Below are 25267 nucleotides of genomic sequence, written 5' to 3' on the forward strand. Positions count from 1 at the left end.
CTATATAATATTATTAAAAGTCATCAAGATTATGATAATTCCGCTAAGGACAATTTAACTGTAGGAGAACGAAGATGTTTAGATGAAATTCTGGTGAACAAGTCTATCAGAATCATGAAACCAGACAAAGGAGGAGGGTTAGTTATTTTTAATACTCACGATTATAATATAGAAATTTATAATATTTTACACCTGTCAGAGAATTATGAAGAAGTTTCTTTGAACCAAGTGAACATAGGATACAAAAGGATCGATCTAGCTATGGAGGAATACCTACTAGACAATCGTATAACTAATGATATTTATCAATTTATTAGGGTTGAATTTCCTACTATGGCCAATATCATAGGCATACCCAAGATTCACAAGAATTTAGAGAAACCTCCTTTTAGACCAATTATTTCTGGTTCCAATTCTAAGACATTTAACATAGGTGTCACTATAGATTATTGGACCAAACATGTTTACCAGAAAATAACACATCTAACTAAGGATTCTTGGAATTTTCTTGGGAAACTAACCCCTGACTTATGGGATAGTAACTTAATCTTCCTCACGGTGGACGTGGTAGACCTCTTTTCTTGCATTCCCAAGGCAGTTGGCTTAGATTATTTTTGTAATAGTTTGCGTAAACATTCGGATCTCAGCTGGGATAGGATCTGCCTAATAGTTGATATGATGGGGTTAGTTTTAGACCATAACTACCTCCAATTTCAAGGAGAACTATTTAGACAGAGTAGAGGGGTCGCGATGGGCGCTTCTTGTGCTCCTGTTTTCGCGAACCTCGTTATGCTTGAATGGGAGACAGAATATGTATTTACAAGTCAATTCTACAAGTACATGGTGCTATATACAAGATACCTGGATGATTTATTTATATTATGGAAAGGACCAGTGGAGGAAATTGTTAACTTTATTGATTACATTAATAACACAACCAACTTCCCAAAATTTACTTATAGAGTTGAACATGAAGGTATTCCATATTTGGACACTTTTATAAGCAGTGATGGTCAAGGTTTCAATTCAAAAATTTATAGGAAGGAGACCTTTTCTAATGATTACGTGGATTATGGAGGTAATCATCCCCCGCACATTTTTAAAAATGTATTTAAAGGGCAGTGCATACGTGCTGCACGAATGTCATCTAGGAGGGACACAATGGAAATCGAACTTGACACTATATATCACATGTTCCTCAATCGAGGATATCCAAAAGTTATGTTAGTTCAAACCTTAAACTATGTTAAAAGAGAATGGGGTAACAAATATCCACCCCTGTTAGGGAAGTTTTTTACACCCCCTAATAAAAATGAGTCACACAAGGGTACAAATGTTTGTGTTATCAGATTTAATCCGTACACAAATATAATTAAAGAAATATTAAACAGACATTGGGAAATTTTAACTATTTCTGATAACATCAATGGTGTCATAAGAAAATACCCTAAATGTGTTTTTAAAACATCAGCAAATTTGAAAAACTTGTTAGAGCAGAATAAAGGGAAGAATAGGTCCTTGAACAACAACAAGGGCACCACGCGCTGTGGTTCCTGTACCCAATGTAAATATATTAATGAGAAGAAGATGATGAGGTTAAACAATAGGACCAGAACGTATGTACACAGTAAATATGGGAATTGTAACACAATGAGAGTGGTATATTTAGCCACTTGCATATCTTGTTCAGCATACTATATTGGAAAGACGGAGAGGAAGTTCAAAACCAGAATTTATGAGCATCTGTATAAGATCAGACAGAAGGATATAAAGAACGCCTTGAGCAAACACATTATGGAGAGAGGCCCTACACATTCATTTACATTTTTTATTATAGATCATACTGATGTGTCAGTGAAAGGTGGTAATTGGAAAATTTATTTAGCAATGTTGGAGAGTAAGTGGCAAATTTTATGTGATGCCACCACTAATCCAGGATTGAACGATCACATCAGTATAAAACCTTTTTTATTATTAGATTAGAACATACACACTTTCTATTTATAAATATTTTCATTTAATTAGATTATACTGTTTACCCATATTGTTCACTTACATATGCATTTAGTTACACGGCATCTGCATTTTATATTATCTCATCTCACACAATATATATAATCCTGTTAGGTATTAGTTATAGCTGCTATTGAGGTATGATAGTATTTACATCTATCCACACATCCACATATTTATACATTATACATCCATGTATTTTATCTCTAAATATCTTTTTAAATTTTCAAATATTTAAATATTTATTATACATGATATTTATGTATGTACAATTTTAAAGTATTTTTTCATAGGTAATTATTTATTCCATTACATTTTTCATTTATATTATTATATTTTCATTAATTATATATTTTTATTTCCATTGGTGCATAGAGTGTATAGATACTGCACCCTTTTGGAAGTTGCTTTAACATTGTTGTTGCTAGATGTGCTATCATATTATGTTGCGTTAAATGTACATAGCACTTTAAGAGATCAGAAAGTTGGCGCCAAAAAGTTTTTAAATTGCCAAGTATATGTGTGTATAACTGGTTCTGAGGAAGTCTGCTTGTCGCAGATGAAAGCGCTAAACCAGTTCTGTTTTGTGGAGCTCTGTGTGTGTTTGGAAGAATAAATTAGTTTTAACACTTCATTCCTGTTCGAGCTGTGGTTCTCTTCTTTGGCAAGTACATCGGAACTTTGTACATTGTGTTCATGACTTGCTGATCAAAGCGGATAAAAATTTCCACACCAACTAAATAAGTTAATACTTGAAGACCATACATAGCAACATATGGGAATGTAAAACAGACAAAAACAAAAAAGGACCTCCTTTAAAACCAGCAGTTTGATGAAGTCTTAACATAGGTTAAAAAATGTTACAAAAGTACTTCTAATTAGATTAAACAGACGAAACCAAACCACACAAAATTTAAAAAGGTATGCAGCCAATAAGAAGCAGCCACATGAGAATATATTAACTATCCAGGCATCGTTGACTCAACATCCTCATATAAAGATGTACAATTATTAAAAAAATCCTATAAATGTCTTCTGATAACCCTCCAAAATAGAAAATGTGGTAAAATAAACCATAAGTGCTCAATATTTAATTAAATGGTGTTTTCTTTTTTTTTCAAAAGAGGTCCCTTTTTTTTTTTTTTTTTAAATATCTGGGAATGGTTAAATGCAAAACTTGCACAGGAGATTTAATGTTTTAGCCAGGGGCGCCAATGCAGGTTAGTACAAGTAGTGCAGAGCTGTTACATGAATTACGTACCACATCAACAGTCATAAGAAAGAGATGATATCACAAAATAAAGTGGACTATTTCTCTCCTATCTATAGATTTATTAGCCTAAGTTCCTTGAAATAATCAGGCTCAGAGTTAAAGTAAAAGTTTAATTATGGCTTTAATGTCTGTATTCTCAAGACAAGAGATACCAGTTATTTAGATAGCTGACAATGCTCCACAGTTATGAAGTCTTGAAATCAGAAATTTGTTTATACATGGAATTCAGATATACAACATCCAGGTCATAATATTACCAGTATAATGGGGATGAGATATCTATAGAAAAAGCTACAAGACAACATGTGATGGTCCAAAAGCTGAAAAGCAGACTGCCTACTGCAGCAAGATTACTAATGCTTAAGAATCAGCATAAAGTTAAAGGATATTATGAAAAATAATCAAATACATTTAGGCAAAATGCTGAACACTACCAGATGGAACCACAAATTCAGAAGCCAAGGGAAAGTTAGCAGCTTGAAGCTCAAGACCTTCAGTAAACCATAGTACTCAAGAAATCAGAGTTTGCTGCAAAACAAATATGTCAAAACGGGGGATAAAACAACTGAAAGTGTCATAACCAGTCCTCTTGTATGAAAATAGAAACTGAAACTTTGACAGTCAAGGGTGGCAGAGCCAGACTCCTGAAGATGTCTCGTAAAAATGTGCGCCAATAATTGTCCTAAAACAAATCTATGTTTAGTGTAAATAGAGATACCAAATTCTCCAGCTATAGTAGGCCAGTAAAGACACACGTGTTGTTTTCTGTTCTTTGAATGCTTTTAACTCTAGAAGTTGACTTAAGGTATTTTTAAATTGTTTAATTTTGATTTAAATAATTCTCTTAGTATAGTGCGATGGTTAAATGTTACATGCTGTGTGTTTGTGTGTATATGTGTATATATATATATATATATATATATATATATCTGGTTCTACCTTCAATGGCCTCATTTACACTATACCAAAACCCATTTCACAGAGACCAAATGTCCCAAACCACTAAACTCCGAAAGTCTAAGCTGACAAAATTCAAATCACTGAAAAGATCTTATGCAAACATGATGCTGCATACCACAAAACTGCTACACCACCATAAAGCTAACAGACACTCCACGAATTTAAGTACACAGAAATGTGAAGTATCAAATGTGAAAAAACAATGTATTAGTGAAAGCATTCACAGTGTTATCACCCTTAACCAAAGAACACACTCCACACCATTCACATTTTTAGTAATGTTGCAATTGCCATAATATACTCCAGACTTGTGTAGTCCTGTTTATGCTCAAATCTGTACTGAAACTGATGCTGCCATTTTAACAACTGCTTTTTTTAGTGAAAGAGGACATGCAGCAGTCATTCTGACACGCATTTCATCTACCTTGTTTTGTACAATCACTGACATTATCACAAACACATCAGTAACATATCTCCCAATCAAACATTTAAGCCTCCTGTGCCAAGCTTCTACACTTCTGTGTTCTTGGAAAAGTAGTTCATTTAGAACAGACACATTCCAAAATGTTATCGGAAATAACAGTGGAAACCTTACACAATTTGCAGAATGTTTACTATCTTTCCTTGGCTTTCTGAACACGTACCACTCTGCACAATATTGAACTAATAGCGGGCTTCATTAAACAAAAATCTCAGTCAGTGTAGCCAGTCCTGCATGGAATATGGCCCCCGAGCGATCCAGGAAACAGCCGATCTGACGTGCATGAGGCTCCCGACACTGTTCCTGCATGGAAAGCCATGCAGAATGATAATTACCTCATTTGCTGGTGAAAACCATGCAAATGAGGTGAATTAGTAATTCAGGAAGCAGGCAGGCATCCGTGCAGAACAATGCTAGTTGCAGAAATGTGTTCTGTTACTAACCAAACACATTTCTGCAAATAACAAAATGGAGGTATGACAGCTCAAATAAAGGCATGTATTATAAACTTTAGACATGCCAATGGCCAAATATATGGCCATTGGCATGGTAAAGTGTTTAATAAAAATCAAAGTATTTTTTTTTTTGGCCGATCTCTGACGTTAAAGCATAGGTCAGCAATGTGCAAATAGGGACGTGCCGAAAATAAAAAAAATGAAAACTCAATTTTAGGGGAAATCTGCATTTTGCCATTATAGTCAAAGGCATGCAGACTCAAAACATTACCAGGGAACATGGGTTGTCATGGAGAAAAGCTCTGTTGTCAGAGCAGTAACTATGGACTAAGACAATGGGGTATGCAAATGAGGGTAAATTTACTGAATCATAAAATATTCTAAACATGTAGGTGCTAGAACAGGATAGTGTAGGCAGGAGGAGCAGCTAACATGAAAAGGGGGTGTGTTCATGCTTGCTGCAAGCACATTGGAGCTCCGTTGCCCAGGTTTGCGCTTAGCTAAGCGCAGCTAAGCAAGTCGGTGTGTTTGAGGCTGTAATGTCTTAACCAATGAAATGAAGACCATGGTCATGTCCAGGGGAGAGCTATTTCTGCTAAAATGTGTTTACTTTAGCTAAATGGGTGTGCATGGCATGCACTGGGACTTCAAAAAAAACCCAACAAAAATAGCAGCACTGTTTACATTTAGGCAGCAGGTTTGAGCCCTGCGTCAGGGCTTAAAAGGGGCAGAAATGGGAAGGGGAAAAGAAAAGAAAAGATAAAAAAAGGAAATAGCAAAATACAGGCACTCAGTAACAAGTAAAATAGCTGGTAGGTGGAATGTCTCAAAGTCAGCCAATCATACAAGCAGCATCTGCAGCACACTTCTATAAACTATGCAAACACATTCCAGTCTGTTTTTTCCCCACCAACTCTACACCATAGGTGTACACATACAGGGAAATTTTAACTGACAAAACTAGCAAAAAATGTTAGAAGCTGCTGTTGCTTTGATCTATCAGTATGTGCAAAAGGCTGAGGGTGTTAAGGAGGATAATGCTGACAACCAACTCAGACCGAGGAGGAGGGAAAAGTGTGTTAAGACCAGGGTAACCTACTAGGGGCTACATGATCTGGAGATAGTAGAGAGCTACAGGGTAGACAGGGACATACTTCAACAATTCATTGAGCTGTGCCGGCCTGACGCAGAGCCAACATACCAAGTTATGTGTAGCCCTAAGAATACTAGCTACAGATACTTTCCAAAGTCCAACTGGGGATATCATGGGGGTCTCACAGGCATCTGCATCCAGGATACTCCATCAGTTCCTGGGTGCCATGCAACCACATGCCGCTGAGCACATATATATTATATGTATATAATATACATATATATTATATGTATATTATATATGTATATGTATATTATATAGGGCAGCGCAGTGGTGCAGCGGTTAATGCTGTTGCCGCACAGCAAGAGGTTCTCTGGTTCGATTCTCGGCTGGGGTGCCTTCTGTGTGGAGTTTGCATGTTCTCCCTGCATTCGCGTGGGTTTCCTCCGGGTACTCCGGTTTCCTCCCACATTCTAAAGACATGCTTCTGGAGCATTTCTCCCCGGGCCTCCGCTGAAAACAGGATCTGTGGAACCTACTCGGACTTTCCCGGTCAACAAATGCTAAATAAATAAAATAAATTAAAAAATAAATATAGAGTTGTTTACTATTGAAGTGCTTCTTGATTAGAGTTTTTCTGTAGATATGCAAGACTTTCACTTACTCTCCACCCACAGCTACAAAATTATTAAGCTAGGAAAACTGCCCTACTTTATGAACAAAACAAATCAGACAACATAACTATACACCAAGATGTACACAAGGAGAACCGTACCCTCATCAGGCTCAAAATCAAAACAGTAATAGGTGAAAGGATATTCTCAAATGGGTCCCTATCAGAAACCTTAACTCTCACTTATCAGACAGCCTTTTCAATTTAAACAAATCCATCTCTAATTTCTCCATCACTGTATGCAGTTCTCCACGATTGTATTTTTCTACTGCATGCCCACTCACAACATCATCAGTAGCCTCATACAATGCCAGCAAATTATTCTGCCCTGAAAGAGTCAGAAAATCTATCCAATATGGGGCGAGGACCATCAATCTCATCAGTCTCCCCTCTCACCACATTGGCACCTCGTGTGCCAATAGCTATGCCAATCTCTTTATGGCAGCATGAGAAAGTGATTTTCTTTTTCAGATGCCAGGATATGTGGAATCAGTGGTTTTCTACAGGCATTTTGTAGATCTGTTTTTCATTTGGACAGGTTCATCTGATGAGTTAGTTTCGTTTATTGATAAAGTTAATACCCTCTCTGAATACCTTAAGTTTAGTTATGAATATTCAGCAGTTAGACTTCCATATTTGGATGTTTTTGTTGAAAGGTTGAGTAACGGTATGCTAAATACAGGAGTTTTTAGAAAACCTTAACACATGAATATTTTATTGCATCGGCACAGCATGCACCCTGGCCATGTTTATCCGCACATAATCAGGGGACAAGCTATGAGGGTCTCTTGATATAATCCTACTGACCTGGGGTTTGCACAGGAATTGGATGATCTATGTGATAGGTTTAGAGATTGTGGTTATAGCACTATGGATGTAGAGAGAGGTATTGAAGGTATTGCTACTTTGAGAAGGGATGTTGCAGTTCCATATTTTTCTGCAGAGTATGAAAGGCTGAATAATGGGGCTGGACTTAGTTCTACAGTGATTGTGAGGAATTCCATTGATGGCTGTATTACTGGAGTTGATGTGTCTGTTCAATCCAGACCCGTGGCATTTTCCTTGTTCTACACTAAGGACGTAGATCAGATTAAGGATATTGTAAAGGCACATTGGGATATTCTAATGGTAGATCCTTAGGTTAGAGAAGCTGTGGGTGAAGCTCCAGAGGTTCATTTATAAGAACAAGTTGAATCTGAAGAGACTTTTGTGCTACCCCATGAAAGCATCAGGTGTAAAGATTTCTGCTGCATATGGCACTATGCCATGTGGACATTGTAATTTTTGTGGATTTATAGATTCCAGTCCTGTTTGTCAACCCTCATGATGCTTCTAGGCATGTTTTTCGTGTGGCACAGGATTGTATGTCTGTTGATGTTGTTTATCTTACTTCCTGTGAAGTTTGCCAAATGTTTTATGTTGGGAAAATGAACAGCAGGCTCAGGGACAGAATCCGTGAACATTTATATCAGATCAGGACTATGTCAAAGGTTAATGCATTGTCCAAGCACATCATGGATAATGATGGATCTCATACCTTCAGATTTAGGGTAAGAGAGGGTTAGCCCCAATTTCAGAGGTGAGGACATCAGGACATATACAGAGGAGAGGGAGACCATCTGGATTATGAGTTTAAGATCTGATCAACCCCTGGGACTTAATGGGAAGGTTTCAATCAAACCGTTTTTGAAATCAAGGAAATTTAGAGTTTGAACTGTACCATTGTTATAGGTTGCATAGAGTGAGGAATGGTGATATTATTATGTCATTTTATCATTTTTATGTATATGTATATATGCTTGTAGCATAAATGATGTAAATGGACTGAATGATGTGTTCAATTTGTGCCAGTATAGTTTTACATAGAATACGTTCTTACATGTAGATAGATTTCTATGCATATGTTTTATATATACATATTCATATGCATTTTTATTTATATATCTATTTATATAGGAGGTATCATGTTTTAGAATGGTTTTTAGGTAACGTATATATAAAAGGCATTATATGTGTGTGTATATATATATATATATATATATATATATATATATATATATATATATATATATACACACACACACACACACATATATAAAGCACTGGCACTTCAATGGAATAGTTGTTTTCCCGCCTTGGAAGCTATTTAAGTTTGAATGATTTTAGTTATGTCATAGGTCTGAAGAAGCCTAGTGGTGAAAGTGCTAGCCTTTGTTATATTGTTATGTAATAAAACAATGCTTGGATATATCTACAATATTTATGACCTCTGCTTGGTGTTTGGGGTACTTTGGATGATTACAGCTGTGTACTACTCTGCTTCGCTCCAGTTACTACTGTCTTGTTTTTGAGTTTGCTTTTGTTGGCTGGGGCATTAATTCCATGCAGACACATTGTTTTTGGACATTATCTATATATGCTGAGAAGCAGCTATGCGCTATCATTGAGAATACCACCACTATTATCAGGGACACTGAGCACTTTTTAGACAATTTTTGAATGTGTTTTCTTCACTTTTCACTGCAATACCTAATGAGGGTGGTATTGATTTTGTAAGGCAATGTTTAGTTCACAACAATGCCTCCAATGATAACATTTTGTTATATTATATGCTGCTGGATTTGATTTTGAATGTTCTCATTTGACGAGAAGAATTTGTTACAAAAGAAAGGAATAGCCATGGGTACACCATGTGCAAAACTCATATGCAACTGTAGTTATGTCGTATTGGGAAACTTCCTTTGACTTAAATAATGCAAGATAGTCCACATATATTCAGTATTACAAAAGATTTCATCATGATGTCTTTTTGGTATGGAGTGCTTTTGAATTTGAATTGGAGAGATTTCTTTAATATATTAATTGTACTACTGATTTTCTAAAATTTACAGGTAAATGGTCCAGTGAAGGAATAGAATTTTTAGATGCATTTGTTTCCAAATGCAAAGGTAAAATACAGACTGAATTGTTCAAAAAAGCATGTAGAAAGAACAGCTTATTATATCCACAGAGCATGCACCCTTCACATGTTCATAAGAATGTTGTTCAAGGACAGGGGGTCTTATGGTATCCAGACTCACTAGTTCAGATACAGCTTATAGAATGGCCCTGAAGAGTTTGGAAAAAGAGTTCTTGGATAGAGTGTATAAAGAATGTGAGTGCACCCCCTTAAGGAATGACGGTTTTATAGATAGGTCACTTAGAGGGAGACCATACTTCAGAGATAAGAGGGATCAGATGACATAACCCCCTGAAATTAAGTCAAACCATATTAACTAATGCAGAGTTACAATTTCTTATTCCTCTAATAACAAGATTGTCTGTGACATTAAATCTAAGAATTGGGAAATTCTGAAGTTAGATGATAAAGTGACTCATGGTAGGGAGCTATCCTAGTTTTGCCTACAAACATAATAAAAGACGTTGCTTTGCTATAAATGTAGCAAAATTAAGAGTTCAGTCACAAAGACAAGGGACTTTTAGTTGTAGAAATTGTAATAACTGCCCTTACATGGTCAATGGCAAAAGATTTATTTATCCCACTACCAGTACAGTCTATGAATTTAGTCATTATGGAGACTGTAGAACCAGAGATTTGGTATATTTAGCTTATTGCACTAAATGTCCTGTCTTTTGCATTGGCAAAACATATTGGACTCTGAGGGAGCATATTAGAGAACACTGGTATGCCATAAGGATGATGAGAGGAATGCTCTTGCCAGGCATGCCTTTAGCAATGCATCTTCTCTCACAGGTTTGTGTTTTCAGCCTTAGAACTTATTTATAGAAATGCTAGATTAGGCAACCTTAAGAATCTCACTGAAAAGGTAGAGATGAAGTGGATAATCAGACTACAGGCTGATAAGGCATATGAATTGAATGATTAAGTTCCACTTAAACCTTTTTTATTAGATAGACCATTGAGGCATTAGATTCATTTATTTTGTCTTTTTGGATATATGTCATTATTATTTTTGTATTGAATTTATGCCATATTATCTATATTATAGTGGATTTGATAGACAGTTTTCATAGTGATGAATACACACACACATATATATATATATATATATATATATATATATTTTTTTTTTGAAAAAAAAAATTCTCCCTGCACTATAGATAGTTAATAAATTACATTTGCCCTGTGTTATCCATTAGGATAAGATCCTCTATGACAGGGTGTTATGTGTTATCATTAGCTGGGTATTTGACTTAGTTTCATGAATATTAGTTTATATAGGTCTTTACGAAATAACACAACTTAGAACGCAACTTAATCTTCCAAAGAAATATGTAAACATTCTTAACCCACTACGATATCTTATAAATGCCAAATTCATGCCAGATAACGATGTTATGAAGAATGTTAATCTGAATTAATTCTCAGTAACCTGACAATCAAGGGGAAAACAATTTCTAGAGTATACAAAATGGTAATGGATATAAAATGTTGGAATCTTCTGTTATTCTCTGCGTTCTGGCAAGGGAAGTCCCAACAAGTTAATGAACAAAACAAAGACTGCCATTGAAAATATGGTCAATTTCACTCCATTCAAAAAGCTACTATACACCCAACTAATGATTAATAATGATGCTTACTTCACCCCACAAAAAAAATAATAAATTCAATACTAATCACTCGCATAAATGCTTGCACTGTCCTAGTCAATCAGCAGATATCCTTCATGTTACGTGGGAGTGCAGCAAAGTGCATAATCTATGGTGTTCATTAACAGCCAAGCTTGAAAAAATGGGTTACGAAAAGAGCACAGTGTCATGGAAATGGCTATACTACACATTAATAGAAACAATCTCCCAAATATTCAAAAGCACGTAGTCATCACAATTTATGCTTTTATTAAATTCTACATCACAAAGAACTAGACTCTTGCTCCCTTTCATGGGAAGGCTTCAGCAACTTAGCCATTAAATACATTTCTTCCTACAAATTATATAAATAACCACCAAACATAATTATTCCTGCAAATATTGGGAATACTTGCTGGATGTCATCCTTAAGAGGTGAAAAATATTACTCAGTGTTAGAAAAGATTTCCTTATTATAAGGAGCTGGTAGGAAATTTTAATCAGAACTTTTCTTTTTTTCATTTGTTGGTAATTAGCTGACTGCATAAGGATTTATCCCGTATATAGGATACATTCTCTTTTTCTTTATCCCCCCCCCCCATTGGCAATATCTCATTACTGGTGGTTCTTATAGATCTTCTCTTTTTACTTAAGATTGGCTTACTAATAAGTTGGCTGTTAGTGTGACTTCATTGTCCATAATGTATATAGGTTGTTGTTTTTTGTTATTGTTTGTATGTATTGTAAATGCATGTTTTTCCATTTGAAATTATGAGTATAATGTAGTTTATTTTACTATTTCTACTTGAAAAACTGAATAAAGAAATTTTTGAAAAAAAATGTTTTATATTTTTAATTTTTTATTTCACAGTCTTTTTCATTAGTAGTATTTTTAATATGAGGTCCATTCATGCATGTATGCATTTGGGTTTGATATTGGTATAACAACTGATGTAGTTTGTATTTATTATAAGAGTTTTTGACTATATAGATATATGCCACCAACTGTTGGATCATGGGATTTGATACATGATTTATTACTTTTATACCTACGTTCAGATAGCAACATCATTATCACATTTTTGCACATTTTCTATATATCTTTTTTTAAACCTTTTTATAGGTTTTAAAATGCATAGTACATACATCCTGTTTTTTTGTTAAGTTGCTGTTTAGGAGGAAATGAGGTTTTCAGTATGATGTATGAGGTTTTTAAATATTTCATTGATTAATTGGATGAGTGAGGCTATTTCTTGTATATAAATGATGGCTGTGTCACTTAAGTCTGATGAAGCATCAACATTGGACAAGAAAGTGCTTACTGTGTTTTATTTTTCAAAAAAACACAACACAGTTCATAATTCAGACACCGTGTTTGCTACCTCGTTGTTGTTTTTAAGAGAGGTGCTTTATCGGCTGACCGCTGTTCTTATCAGATGTAATAGGTATACTTCTATGTAAATACGTGGTTCAATATTCTTATTGTATTCTTTGACCCCATTTTCCGGACTCTTTTGACCCAGCTTATAGGTTCATAGATTAATATTAGGCTAACCATGCTTGTCGGACATTTTAAGCCTACCCAATTACCTCATGTGAGAATCAAACCCTGCCCCTTGTGATCATAAGGTAAACACCTCCACCATTACACCAACCTCCCTCATGGCTGATAAAGGTCTGTTGACCAGTCCACTTACATGGCTTCCCAAAATGTAATAAACTAAACTATTAGCCATCTTGGCTTCTTGACAACAGAAAATAAACAATATTTTAAAAATTAAGTGGCAGCCCAAACAGTCCTTTGCAGATACAGGTAGGTCTCTTTCCTAGGTTTCACCTCAAACTCAAATACCAACAACAGAAATCCAGGTTCTAGGCCTCTCTCTCTTCACCTCAAACTCAAATACCAACAACATGCATCCAGGTTCTAGGCCTCTCTCTTCACCTCAAACTCAAATACCAACGACATGCATCCAGGTTCTAGGCCTCTCTCCCAGGCCTCACTGTCAGTTTTAGCAATTAGACTTCTGCTGGCTTATCGCAGTATGCTGCTTAAGTTTTTTCTCATCCACCACCCCAAACTCTGGCTCCTTTTAAACTCTGCCTTTTTTAATTTTTCTAGTTCCTTTACTGTCTTAACATGATATATGTAACTTTTTTCTATCTTAGAGACCCTTTTAGTTCAACAGGAATCTCATTTGGGTTGTTTTTCAGTGGACAGTTTTTCATTTTTGTCTGAGTCAACCCACTATCTTTTCCTTTTCTAAGTCACTTTTCTTTCTCAGGGCAAATGCATAAAACTCACTCATTTAATGGTTTCTGTATGTGTTTCTGAAACGTTCATCTCTGAATACATTTTATTACCTCAATTCCAGGGTGGATAAACATCACTCTTTTGCTGCCTTTTCTTTTAGATTACTTTCCTTCTGTCTTAAGGTGAATGCTTTCCATGTATTCAATTGCTTTTTCATTCTCTATATCCTCATGAAAAGGATCTAACAACACATTTCCTGTATTAGTGTTCCAGTTTTCTTACTTATTACTTGTTGCCTAGAGTCCTGATTTTTGTATCCTGTATAGACAGTAATGAGTTGAAAAGCCTGGTCAAGAATTTCACATCCCCTTCTTAACTACATAAATGCAATTTTTACTGGTAAAAGTTCCCTCTGTCTCTCGGTAGTCACTGGCTAATGAGGTTCAGTTTTAATTTAACAGAAAGTTCAACATTTTGCCCATGCTGTAGCATTTACTTCCTAAACTTAACTCTCTCTGGAGTACTCTCCCACTGGAAGTTTCCTTCTCCACAGGACTATTACTCTATTTCCTTTCTCTGTACTGCAGTACTTCTTTGATCCTCTGCCAACAGACTCAGACTACAATATTTTGCTGTGTAAATATTTTACAGCTCGAGATTCTTCATTTTCAGGCTGCAGCTTAGTGAGCACATCCTTTCCTTACACGGAGTTCTGTTTTTGCATAATATTCTGCAACAGCTCTTACAGATAGTGATTTGGTGCTAACTTTGTATACTGACGTTGAGCCTTCCAAATCTAAACAAAAGATAGTTCTATTCCCATTAGGTGTTTTCACTAGATTTGTTTAGGGATGTAATCAGCATTCCTCCACCTTACATTCACTATTAGCAAGTATTTCTGGTTGCTTCCCTGTTTTATTTACTGCAGAGACTTAGAGAGGGTGTTTCTAGTACATTAGACGCTCCCCCCAGATCTTATTGTTTTGTGAGAGTAGCTGCCTTTTATCATATCTCGTTTCTCTCTTCCTTCTTTACCAGGAAAAAATTGCCATATCATTCCTAAGGGATAGAACGCTGCTTATTTAAACTTAAGTCTCCCGTGTGCTAGGATCAGCGGCTTCAGAACTGATTTTAGTTTATTTACTTTGTTAAAAGATGCCTTCAGCTGCTCTGCACTTCTGATCTAAGTGAATAGATCTGGCCATACCTCAACTTGCTCCAAGGGAACTTGGTTTCTCCTTTCTTCTCAGAGACTTGAAATGAGTAAAATATCTTCATAGAAAGGATTGTTTAGCATTACTTAAACATCTCACAGCCACTGGGGATGCACAAACCAGTGCATTTATTCGTGCCAATCCCAAGCCCAGATAAATGGGGAGGGTTACCATCAGGAAGGGCATCCAGTGTAAAACTTTTGCCAAATGACATATGTGGGCAACAATACAGATTTCCATACTGAATTGGTTGAGGTGCGGGTTAACAATGACCGCGACCAGTACTGTTAGTCAACAGGGGAGTTGGTGGAAATTGGGCTACTATTGGCCAAATGAGAAGGAGAAAGCGGGAGAAGGCATGGCCAAAAGCAGGAAGAGAGGAGGAAGGTTAGGAGTGTTGGCAGTATGACTGAATCCATCTCCGATGCAAATGGCCTTACTCCCCTTCCATCTGATCTCTTGCATGCACAATATATCAACCTTCCTTCTCTCCATTATATCAGCTAGCTCTCTCCCTATACCAAATTGTTCTATCATGGTGTGGATGGGAGGAGAAATGGGGTAGTGTTTATCTTGAAGGAACAGTATGCTAAGAGTGTTTTGGAGGTGAAGAGAGTGTTGGATAGAGTGATGTTCACGAAGCTGGAAATTGATGATAAAATGATGAATGTTATTAGTGCATATGCTCTGCAAGTTGGGTGTGCAATGGAGAAAGAAAAATTTTGGAGTGAGTTGGATGAAGTGCTGGTGAGTGTACCCAAGGGTGAGAGAGGTGATTGGAACAGATTTCAACGGGCATGTTGGTGAAGGGAACAGACGGGATGAGGAAGTGATGGGTAGGTATGGTGTTAAGGAGAGGAATGCAGAAGGTCAGATGGTAGTGGATTTTGTAAAAAGGAAGGACATGGCTGTGGTGAATACATATTTTAAGAAAAGGGAGGAGCAAAGGGTGACATACAAGAGTGGAGGAAGATGCACACAGGTGGATTAAATCTTATGCAGGAAGGACAGAGATTGGAGACTGTAAAGTGGTGACATGAAAGTGTGGTGAGGCAGCTTAGAATGGTGGTCCGTAGGATGACAGTAGTGATCAAGAAGAGGAGGAGTGTCAGGGCAGCACCAAGGATCAAATGATGGAAGTTGAAAAAGGGTGATTGTGAGATGGAGTTCAGGGAAGAGTCAAGACAGGCACTGGGTGGCAGTGAAGAGTTACCAAATAGCTGGGTAAGTACAGCAAAGCTGGTAATGGAGACAAATAGAAAGGTGCTTGGTCTGCCATCTAGACAGAGAGAGGAGGACAAGGAGACCGGGTGGTGGAACAAGGAAGCACAAGAAAGTAGAGAGAGAAAGAGGTTGGCAAAGAAGTGGTATAATCAGAAAGATTAAGAAAGTAGACAGGAGTATAAGGAGATGATGTGCATAGCAAAGAGAGGGGTGATATGTACTATGGTTATGGATGTGAAAAGTTTATACACTAGTATTAGACATCAGGATGGCATTAAAGCCCTGAATTACTTTTTAGACAATTCTCTCCTGTCCTGTTACATAATAGAACTTACACAATTTTATTAATCATTTGTTTGTCTTTGATGGATGTGTATACCACCAGTTGCAGGGTACTGCTGTCATGGGGGCATCTTTTGCCCCCATGTATGCACATTTCTTCATGGCATTTTTTGAGCTTGAATACTTGTATAAGCATGAGTTTGTGAAAAATAATATTTTTGCCTATTACAGATACATAGATTTAATTTTTGTTTGTAAAGGTGGTAGGCATAATGTTATGAATTTTTGGTTGGATTTAGAACAAAATGTTTCTGGTGTGAAATTTGATGACATACAGTGTGGTAGCATGGTTCATTTCCTTGATTTAGTTCTGGAGGGTGTTAATGGTGGAAGCATTAAGACATCAGTACATAGGAAATTTGCAGATAATTTCCATGTTTTGCATGGGGCTAGTTTTCATCCCCAACATTTGCTGGAAGCCCTACCCTATGGGGAGTTCCTTCAAATGCACAGAATTTGTAGTGATTGGGGGGGGGGGGGATTTTGTAAGAGTGTGTAGGTACACTTTTTACATGTTTATTAACAGGGAATATAATTACAATGTGGTTAAGAAGTCTTTACAAAGAGTTGTAGCATTTAGACAGGGGTTAAATCAGTGTCAAAATGTCATGAATGGAGAAAGGAATATTGAATCTTGCAAAAATCATATATATTTTGTTTCAATGTATAATAGTCTGAGCAATAGGATTAATAAAATATTACATAGCTGTTGGAAATTTTTACTTCAGGACATGGAATTGGAGAGAATAATAGCAAATAGTCCATGTATTTCCTATACAAAATGAAAAAGTTTGAAAGATTTTTTGGTTTCTAGCTATTTCTCTATGCCTAATGAGACTCACTGCACATAATTCCTGCCATGAGGAGTACACGCCCTTGTGGTGGTTGCTCTATATGTTTGCGTTACAAATTTTAAGAAAATAAATGGTATTAAATGAAAAGCTGCCACCAGGAGATAACTTAACAGTGAAGGGATAAGATATGCTCTCAGCTGCCCTTATTTAATTTTATATAGGAGAAAGCAAAAGGAAATTTAAAGTAAGAATACAGGAACATATAAGAGATATAACAAATGGTAAAATAGAAAGTAATGTTGCAATGCATTTCAAAACAGTTCATAATACAAGATGGGTTGCCAACTGGCTCACTGAAGAACTCACACTGTGAAAGTAGCAGACTCCAAATACGACTTAAGACCAGTGACAAGTGGAGTACCACAGGGTTCGGTCCTGGGTCCTCTCCTGTTTGGTATCTACTTCTCTGAAGTACAGGCTAATACAGAAGGTCTTTGGCTAATGAAGTTCGCAGATGACTGCAAACTAGGAACCATAATCAAAACTCTTAACGATATGGACATCCTACAAAAGGGCCTCACTAAGACTGATGCCTGGTGTCTAAGTCATGGCCTCAAGCTCAATGCCAAAAATTGCATTGTCATCCTCTTTGGTAAAAACTCTGTACCCATGAACTACAATATAGATGGTAGTATACTTCACACCGAAAGTGTGATAAGAGACCTTGGGACACAGGTGGACAGTAGTCTCTCCTTTGATAATCACATTGCCACAGTAGTCATGAAATCCTTCTATGTGGCACACCTCAACACAAAAGGTTTCTCATCCAGAAAGAGAGAGGTCATTGTTCCCCTCTACTCATCACTCAGATGCATTATCAAGTACAATGCCCCTTTTGGTATGTACCTCACAAGACATCTACTACAACTGGAAAGGCCGCAGAAATACCTCACAAAGAGGATTACCGGTCTCAAACAGATGCCCTACGCAGACCATCTGAAAAAACTCCAGTTTTACTCTGTCACATATAGCCTACTCAGAGGTGATCTTCGCCTAACATACAAAGCTGTGTCAAATCCAGAGCTACTGGACATGCTCCACTTAAAGAAGTCCCAACCCCTCAGAGCTACACGCTCTAGGGACCTAAACCTTGTCACCACAAGAAACATAACATGCTGGAGGGATAGATTCCTGTCCCAGAGACTTCCCATACTCTGGAATAAACTACCTATCTATATCAAACAAAGCTTCTCATTAACACTCAAGAAAAATCTTGATGATTGGATGGGAAATAGGAAATTCACATCGGGGATCATTTCTGTGGCTCTTCTCGACAGTGGCACAGGAAAATAATTTTCTTGGGTGGCAAAAGCCAGGGTACATTTTTGGCTGGGCTTGTATAGGCCCTAGGGCCAATAGCCTAGTACCTATCTATGAACCTATGTGGCACATCTCATTACCAAGGGTTTTGCATCAAGCAAGAAAGAGGTCATCGTCTCTCTCTCTCTACTCTTCCCTCATTAGACCAGAGTATAATTCCCCATTTGACATGTACCTCACTAGACACCTGCAGCAGCTGGAGAGGCCACAGAGGTACCTCACGAAGAGGATCCTAGGCATTAAACACATGTCCTACATGGACAGACTCAAAAGACTCCAAGCTATTCTCCATCTCATATTGCCTACTTAGAGGTGATCTCTGCTTGACTTACAAAGCCATGTATGACCCAGCTCTGTTAGAAATGCTACATCTAAAGAAATCACAATCCCTCAGAACCACACACTCCAGAGACCTTAACCTCATTATCACAATCAACAGAACATGCTGGAGGGACAGGCTCCTCACCCAGAGACTGCCCTTGCTTTGGAATAGGCTTCCCACACATGTCAAGCAGTGCACCTGGCCATCTCTATTCAAGAGAAATCTTTATAAGTGGTTGGGTAATAGAAAGTTCACCCCAGGGATCACTCCTGTGACTCTACTTGATAGAGGCACTGGGAACTAACTTGTTCAGCATGATGCCAGGGCACATCTATGGCTAGGCTTGTAAAGGCTCCAGGGCCATTAGCCTAGTACACACCTATGAACCTGATCATTCTTTGTTAAAAACTTATTTTTCAGAGCAAGTTTTTATGAAAATTGGTGTAGGCTTAAATTTAGAGATTAATTGGAAACAATTACTATGTAATTGAATAATTGAGGAATGGTGTTATGTAAAGTCTGTGTAAAGCTGTGTGTTTTGTATTATTCCTGGAAGGCTGTAAGCTGAGGCACTAGAGTTTTGAGTTTTTTTATTAAACCCATGTTTGTGCTGTGGCCATTTGTGGATTTCTTCTTGCTGCTGTTCTTCAAGCTGTTACATATAAGAGTTAAGACAGGCACTGGGTGGCAGTGGAGAGTTCCCATTAGCTGGGTAAGTACAGCAAAACTGGTAATGGAGACAGCTCGAAAGATTCTTGTTCGGACATCTAGACAGAGAAAGGAAGACAAGGAGACCTGGTGGTCGAATGAGGAAGTACAGGAGAGTATACAGAGAAAGAGATTGGCAATGAAGTGGGATAATAGTAGACAGGAGTATAAGGAGATGAGGTGCATAGCAAAGAGAGGTGGCTAAGGATAAGACGTATGAGAGTTGTATGAAAGGTTGGACACTAAGGAGGGAGAAAAGGACCTGTACCGATTGGCTAGACAGAGGGACCGAGCTGGGAAAGATGTGCAGCAGGTAAGGGTGATAAAGGATAATGAAGGAAACATACTCACAAGTGAACAGAGTGTGTTGAGCAGATGGAAAGAGTACTTTGAGGGGCTGATGAATGAAGAGAATAAGAAAGAGAAAGTTGGATGATGTGGGGATAGTGAATCATGAAGTGCAACAGATTAGCAAAGAGGGCACAAGGACAGCTATGAAGAGAATGAAGAATAGAAAGGCTGTTAGTCCAAATGACATACCTGTGGAAGTATGGAGGTGTTTAGGAGAAATGGGAGTAGAATTTCTAACCAGATTGCTCAATGAAACCTTGGAAAGTGAGAGGATGCCCGAGGAGTGGAGAAAGTGTTTTAGTACTGATTTTTAATAAGGGTGGTGTGCAGAGCTGTAGTAACTACAGAGGAATAAAACTGATCAGTCACAGCATGAAGTTATGGGAAAGAGTAGTGGAAGCTAGGTTAAGAAGGGAGGTGATGATTAGTGATAAGCAGTATGGTTTCATGCCAGGAAAGAGCACTACAGATGCGATGTTTGCTCTGAGGGTGTTGATGGAGAAGTACAGAGAAGGTCAGAAGGAGGTGCATTGTGTCTTTGTGGACTTAGAGAAAGCATATGACAGGGTGCCTAGAGAGGAGTTGTGGTATTGTATGAAGAAGTCAGGAGTGGCAAAGAATTATATAAGAGTGGTACAGGATATGTACAAGGGTAGTGTGACAGCGGTGAGGTCTGTGGTGGGAGTGACAGATGCGTTTAACGTAAAGGTGGGATTACATCAAGGATCAGCTCTGAGCCCTTTCTTATTTGCAATGGTAATGGACAGATTGACAGACATGATCAGGCCAGAGTCCCAGTGGACTCTGATGTTTGCAGATGACATGATTTGTAGTGAGAATAGGGAACAGGTTGAGGAGACTTTGGAGAGGTGGAGATATGTACTAGAGAGGAGAGGAATGAAGGTCAGCAGGACTAAGACAGAATATGTTTGTGTGAATGAGAGGAATGATAGAGGAATGGTGAGGATGCAGGGAGTAGAGCTGGCAAAAGTGGATGAGTTTAAATACTTGAGATCAGCAGTTCAGAGTAATGGTGAGTGTGGAAGAGGGGTGAAGAGAGTACAGGCAGGGTGGCGTTGGTGAAGAGTGTCAGGAGTGATTTGTGACAGTTGAGTACCAGTAAGAGTGAAAGGGAAGGTCTACAAGAGGGTAGTGAGGCCAACTATGTTATGGGTTGGAGATGGTGGTATTAACAAAAGGGCAGGAGTCAGACCTGGACGTGGCAGAATTAAAGATGTTAAGATTTGCATTGGGTGTGATGAGGATGGACAGGATTAGGAATCAGTATATTAGAGGGTCAAGACCAAGTTTGACAGTTTGGTGACAAAATCAGAGAGTCAAGATTGTGTTGGTTTGGACGTGCTGAGGAGGGATGCTGAGCATATTGGGAAAAGGATGCTAAGAATGGAGCTACCAGGTAAGAGGAAGAGAGGAAGGCATAAAAGACGAGGTTTATGGATGTGGTGAGAGGACATGCAGGTGGTTGGGTGTGAGAGCAAGATGCAGAGGACAGGAAGAAATGGAAACAGATGATCCACTATGGCAACCCCTAACTGGAACAATTGAAAGAAGATGACAACTTAGACATCTCACATATAAAAGAAAGTCTTCCTTTACTGGGTCCAACTGTCCACTTGCTGCTGTCCCATTCACTTTACATTCAATAGATTTGACAAGACGTGTCTTTTGTTGAATCTTAGTATAGGCTATTTGATTCTTTGCAATTGATGTAATTTGACATTGCACCTTTAACTTAATTCTAGCTACACTCTCTCATTTCAGTTGTAGAAAATGGTCACTGAGGTCTCTAGCACTTTGCACTTAAATTTGTGTACAAGTTTGTACATTTCACTGATTCAATACAAAACATCCGACATTAGTTTTTATATACCATTAGTTCACAAAACGGTTATTTATAATTGTGCTATTACTGTACCAGGCATAGTTCAAGCAGGCTGAAGTGCTCTCTAATGGTCAGCCATAGGTGCGCACCCAATGAGGAAAAATGTTAGTTGGTCACAGAATAGCAGAGTGCATATCAGACAATTTCAGTAGCAGGAATACAGACTTCTTTTCTCTCCAAAAACAGACAGAGGAGAAAAACTTTCAGGATTTATTTCTACTAGCAAAACACAGTTGCACAAAGCAAAACCTCTCTACATTGTCTTCAGTCATGGAAATGCACACAGCTGGCAATGATAGATTTGGGACTTTGGGCATGCATTTGTGATATTGAAGCAGGAAAGGAGTCAAGTAGGATTTTGGATGCAGCCCCTTAAGGATAACAATCATACAGAATATCATATTTCAAAAGTATCAGAAGGTATTTTGAGGACTAAGCCAGTGGAGAATGAAGATATTACCAATAGGAATGGCTGCAAGTAGGGGCAATGAATATTGGTAAAAGGGAGCTAGAATTCACTGAAGAAAAAATAGCAAAGGAACCAAAGTACTGAGAGTAAATAACTAGCTGGGGAAAAGCAAGAGTAGGCTGACACCAAACAGAACTTTACACTATGGATTACAGCCTGCTTTGCCTGTCAGGGACGGATAACCAGGTATAGGTAAATGGATAGGGGAATACTTGGGACAATGCCCATGGAGTACTAAGAAACTCATGACATGAAGCTATTGGGCAATAAGCTTCCTGAATTTCTGATGGTCACCCACCCAAAAATTCACATGTTGTTAGGATATCCAAGCCCTACAGAAGTCTTACAAGATCCACCTATAGGCCAGTAGTAGCAAGTGGAGGATAACTGTGGGGCCCATTTCTGTACATCTCCATATTAGATACTTTAGACTTTCTGCAGGAAATTAAGGATATCAAAATGACTCAGGACACCTTATTAGGTCATCACAGACATGGACACACTGTATATAGTACTGCCTCACATTCTTGCATTAAAGCTGTTGAGGACAATTTAGTTAAAGGGGCCAGGTCTAAGTGAGGAACTTGAACTTGCCACCAGGCTCTTATAAATGCTCCTAGACAACAGCTTTATTACATTTAATAACTAATTTTAAAAGCTGCAGGAATTCACATGGGTGTAGCCTTGCAGATACTGCCTTTCCAAAATGGGAAAAATGTTCTATAGATCAAAATATCAACAGCATATTGGCTATTTATGGTTTATTGATGTTTGTATCATTTGGAATAGGGAAGACAAAGTAAAGGAACTTCATGACTACATAGGGAAATCCACTCATTTCTTTAAATTCATTACTACCCATAGCAAAGTAAAAGTGGATTTTCTTGAAATAACCATAAAAAATAAATGCAAACAGCCTCCTGTAATGCAGTCTGTACAGAAAACAAACCTGGGTCAACATGCTGTTGGTGCATGCCATGAGCATGCACCCTCTTATTACAAACCATTGCATAATCAAAATCCAGGATATTTGCATGGCAGAGGTTTCAAAAAAAAATAAAATAAAATAATAAAATAAAAAACAAACATTTTAAGAATATTAACAACCTAGAAAGAAGTTTGCTTCTTATGGGATATGAAGGAAGGCTAACAGTATTCTGGACCCAATCAGAGTCTTTAAAATAGCAGGAGATGGTTCCATCTAGGAATCCAACAAGAGATTACATTATGGATTTGGTATTTATATACAATCAAACCAAAAAAAGGAGCCAGCACAAATCCTGTTTGAAAATAAGTGTATTAAAAATACACATAATATACACCATAATGACAAGACTGCATATACATATGCAATAAAAGCAAACAAACTGCACAAACCAGTTTGCCTTCCTCAGTGTGACAAAAATAGTAAAGACCATTGCATTCAAAAGCAGCCCATATGTGCCGTACGTGCGGGTGCTTTACTGTCTTTGGGAGGTTTCATTTCGCACTCGCTGTTGGCAACCTTCCTGTTTGGCTGTTTTCTTATTTCAGTGGCTGGGCTAGCCACATTGGGATATACTTTTCACAGGACAGGGACTGAGTTTTTCACAGGACAGGGACTGAGTTTTTTTTTTTTTTATCACTTTCTACATTTTTTTTGGCTTGCACTCAGAGATTTTTCTTCTACTGAGTGCAACATATTCCAGCAGTTGTTGGCATTTGGATTATGGCATCTTATCAAGGCCTGTTGCATCCCAGTTAGGATTTGGTACTGTTTGCTTATTTGTATAATTACTGGGGAACTTGGAAAGTCTGTTTTTCCACCATTTGGGTGATGGCTCTTGTTCTAACATATGCATGGTTATTTAATCATACATAGGGTCCTTCATTTGTTTTGGGGCTTGTGTATTAATAGCTCACTTGCACTTAGTGGTCGCTTATGCCATGGCGGTGCTTTGAAAAAGTTCTCTTCAACATCAGGACTTCTATTAATAATAGGACTAGTGTCAAGGGAGTGAATTACTGAGTTCTACGGATTTGGGAACTTAATGTGTTTTATACAGTTATGGATTCCCTCATCGTAAGACATGTAGATTTTTGGTTCAGATACCATCTTTATTACAGCGTATATTGGTGGGCGTTAGCAAGTATTTGGACATGCGGACAGTCACTTTATGACAAATCCAACTTTGAGGGGTCTTCATTTGGCATTCTCAAGGATACCAGACAAGAACTTTTTACATTTGGATGTTCTCATTGACAAAGAAGTTGTATTTTGATTTTTGTTAATAAGGGCTGTTCTGCATTTCAGTGGCTATACTTCTTAGATAATTGCGAAGTTAATGTTTGATTTATCATTTGTACTATTTGGGGTTTTGCTTTTGTATGTAACCCTATTGATACAATGCTGTTGTAACCAAGAACATTGTTCATACATATGATAGCAGATGTTCTTGAATTATCAGGGTCCATTATTGAGCTTTGTTTTTGCCTTGTTTTGAATGTTTGTATATATTTTATATAAGCATAAATTTTGGCATAATTCCCTAATTAGGTTCTATATTACCACTGACTACACTATATATTGGATATTGATCTTGCTTCAGTGTGGTTGTGGGTTTCCACTGTAGCCTTCTTTATTTTATTAATATATTTATGGTGCAGGTATTTGGATATTTCTGTGAAATTCATTGGGATTGGGATTCTTGGACCACTAGTTCATGCTGGGATGTAAGTAATGCTATCTTCTCATTGATGAAGGGGGATAACCCTAGTATATGAATGCC

This window comes from Protopterus annectens, chromosome 9.part0 (assembly GCF_019279795.1).
Source record: "Protopterus annectens isolate FY-2018-M chromosome 9.part0, PAN1.0, whole genome shotgun sequence".
Lineage (NCBI taxonomy): Eukaryota > Metazoa > Chordata > Ceratodontiformes > Protopteridae > Protopterus > Protopterus annectens.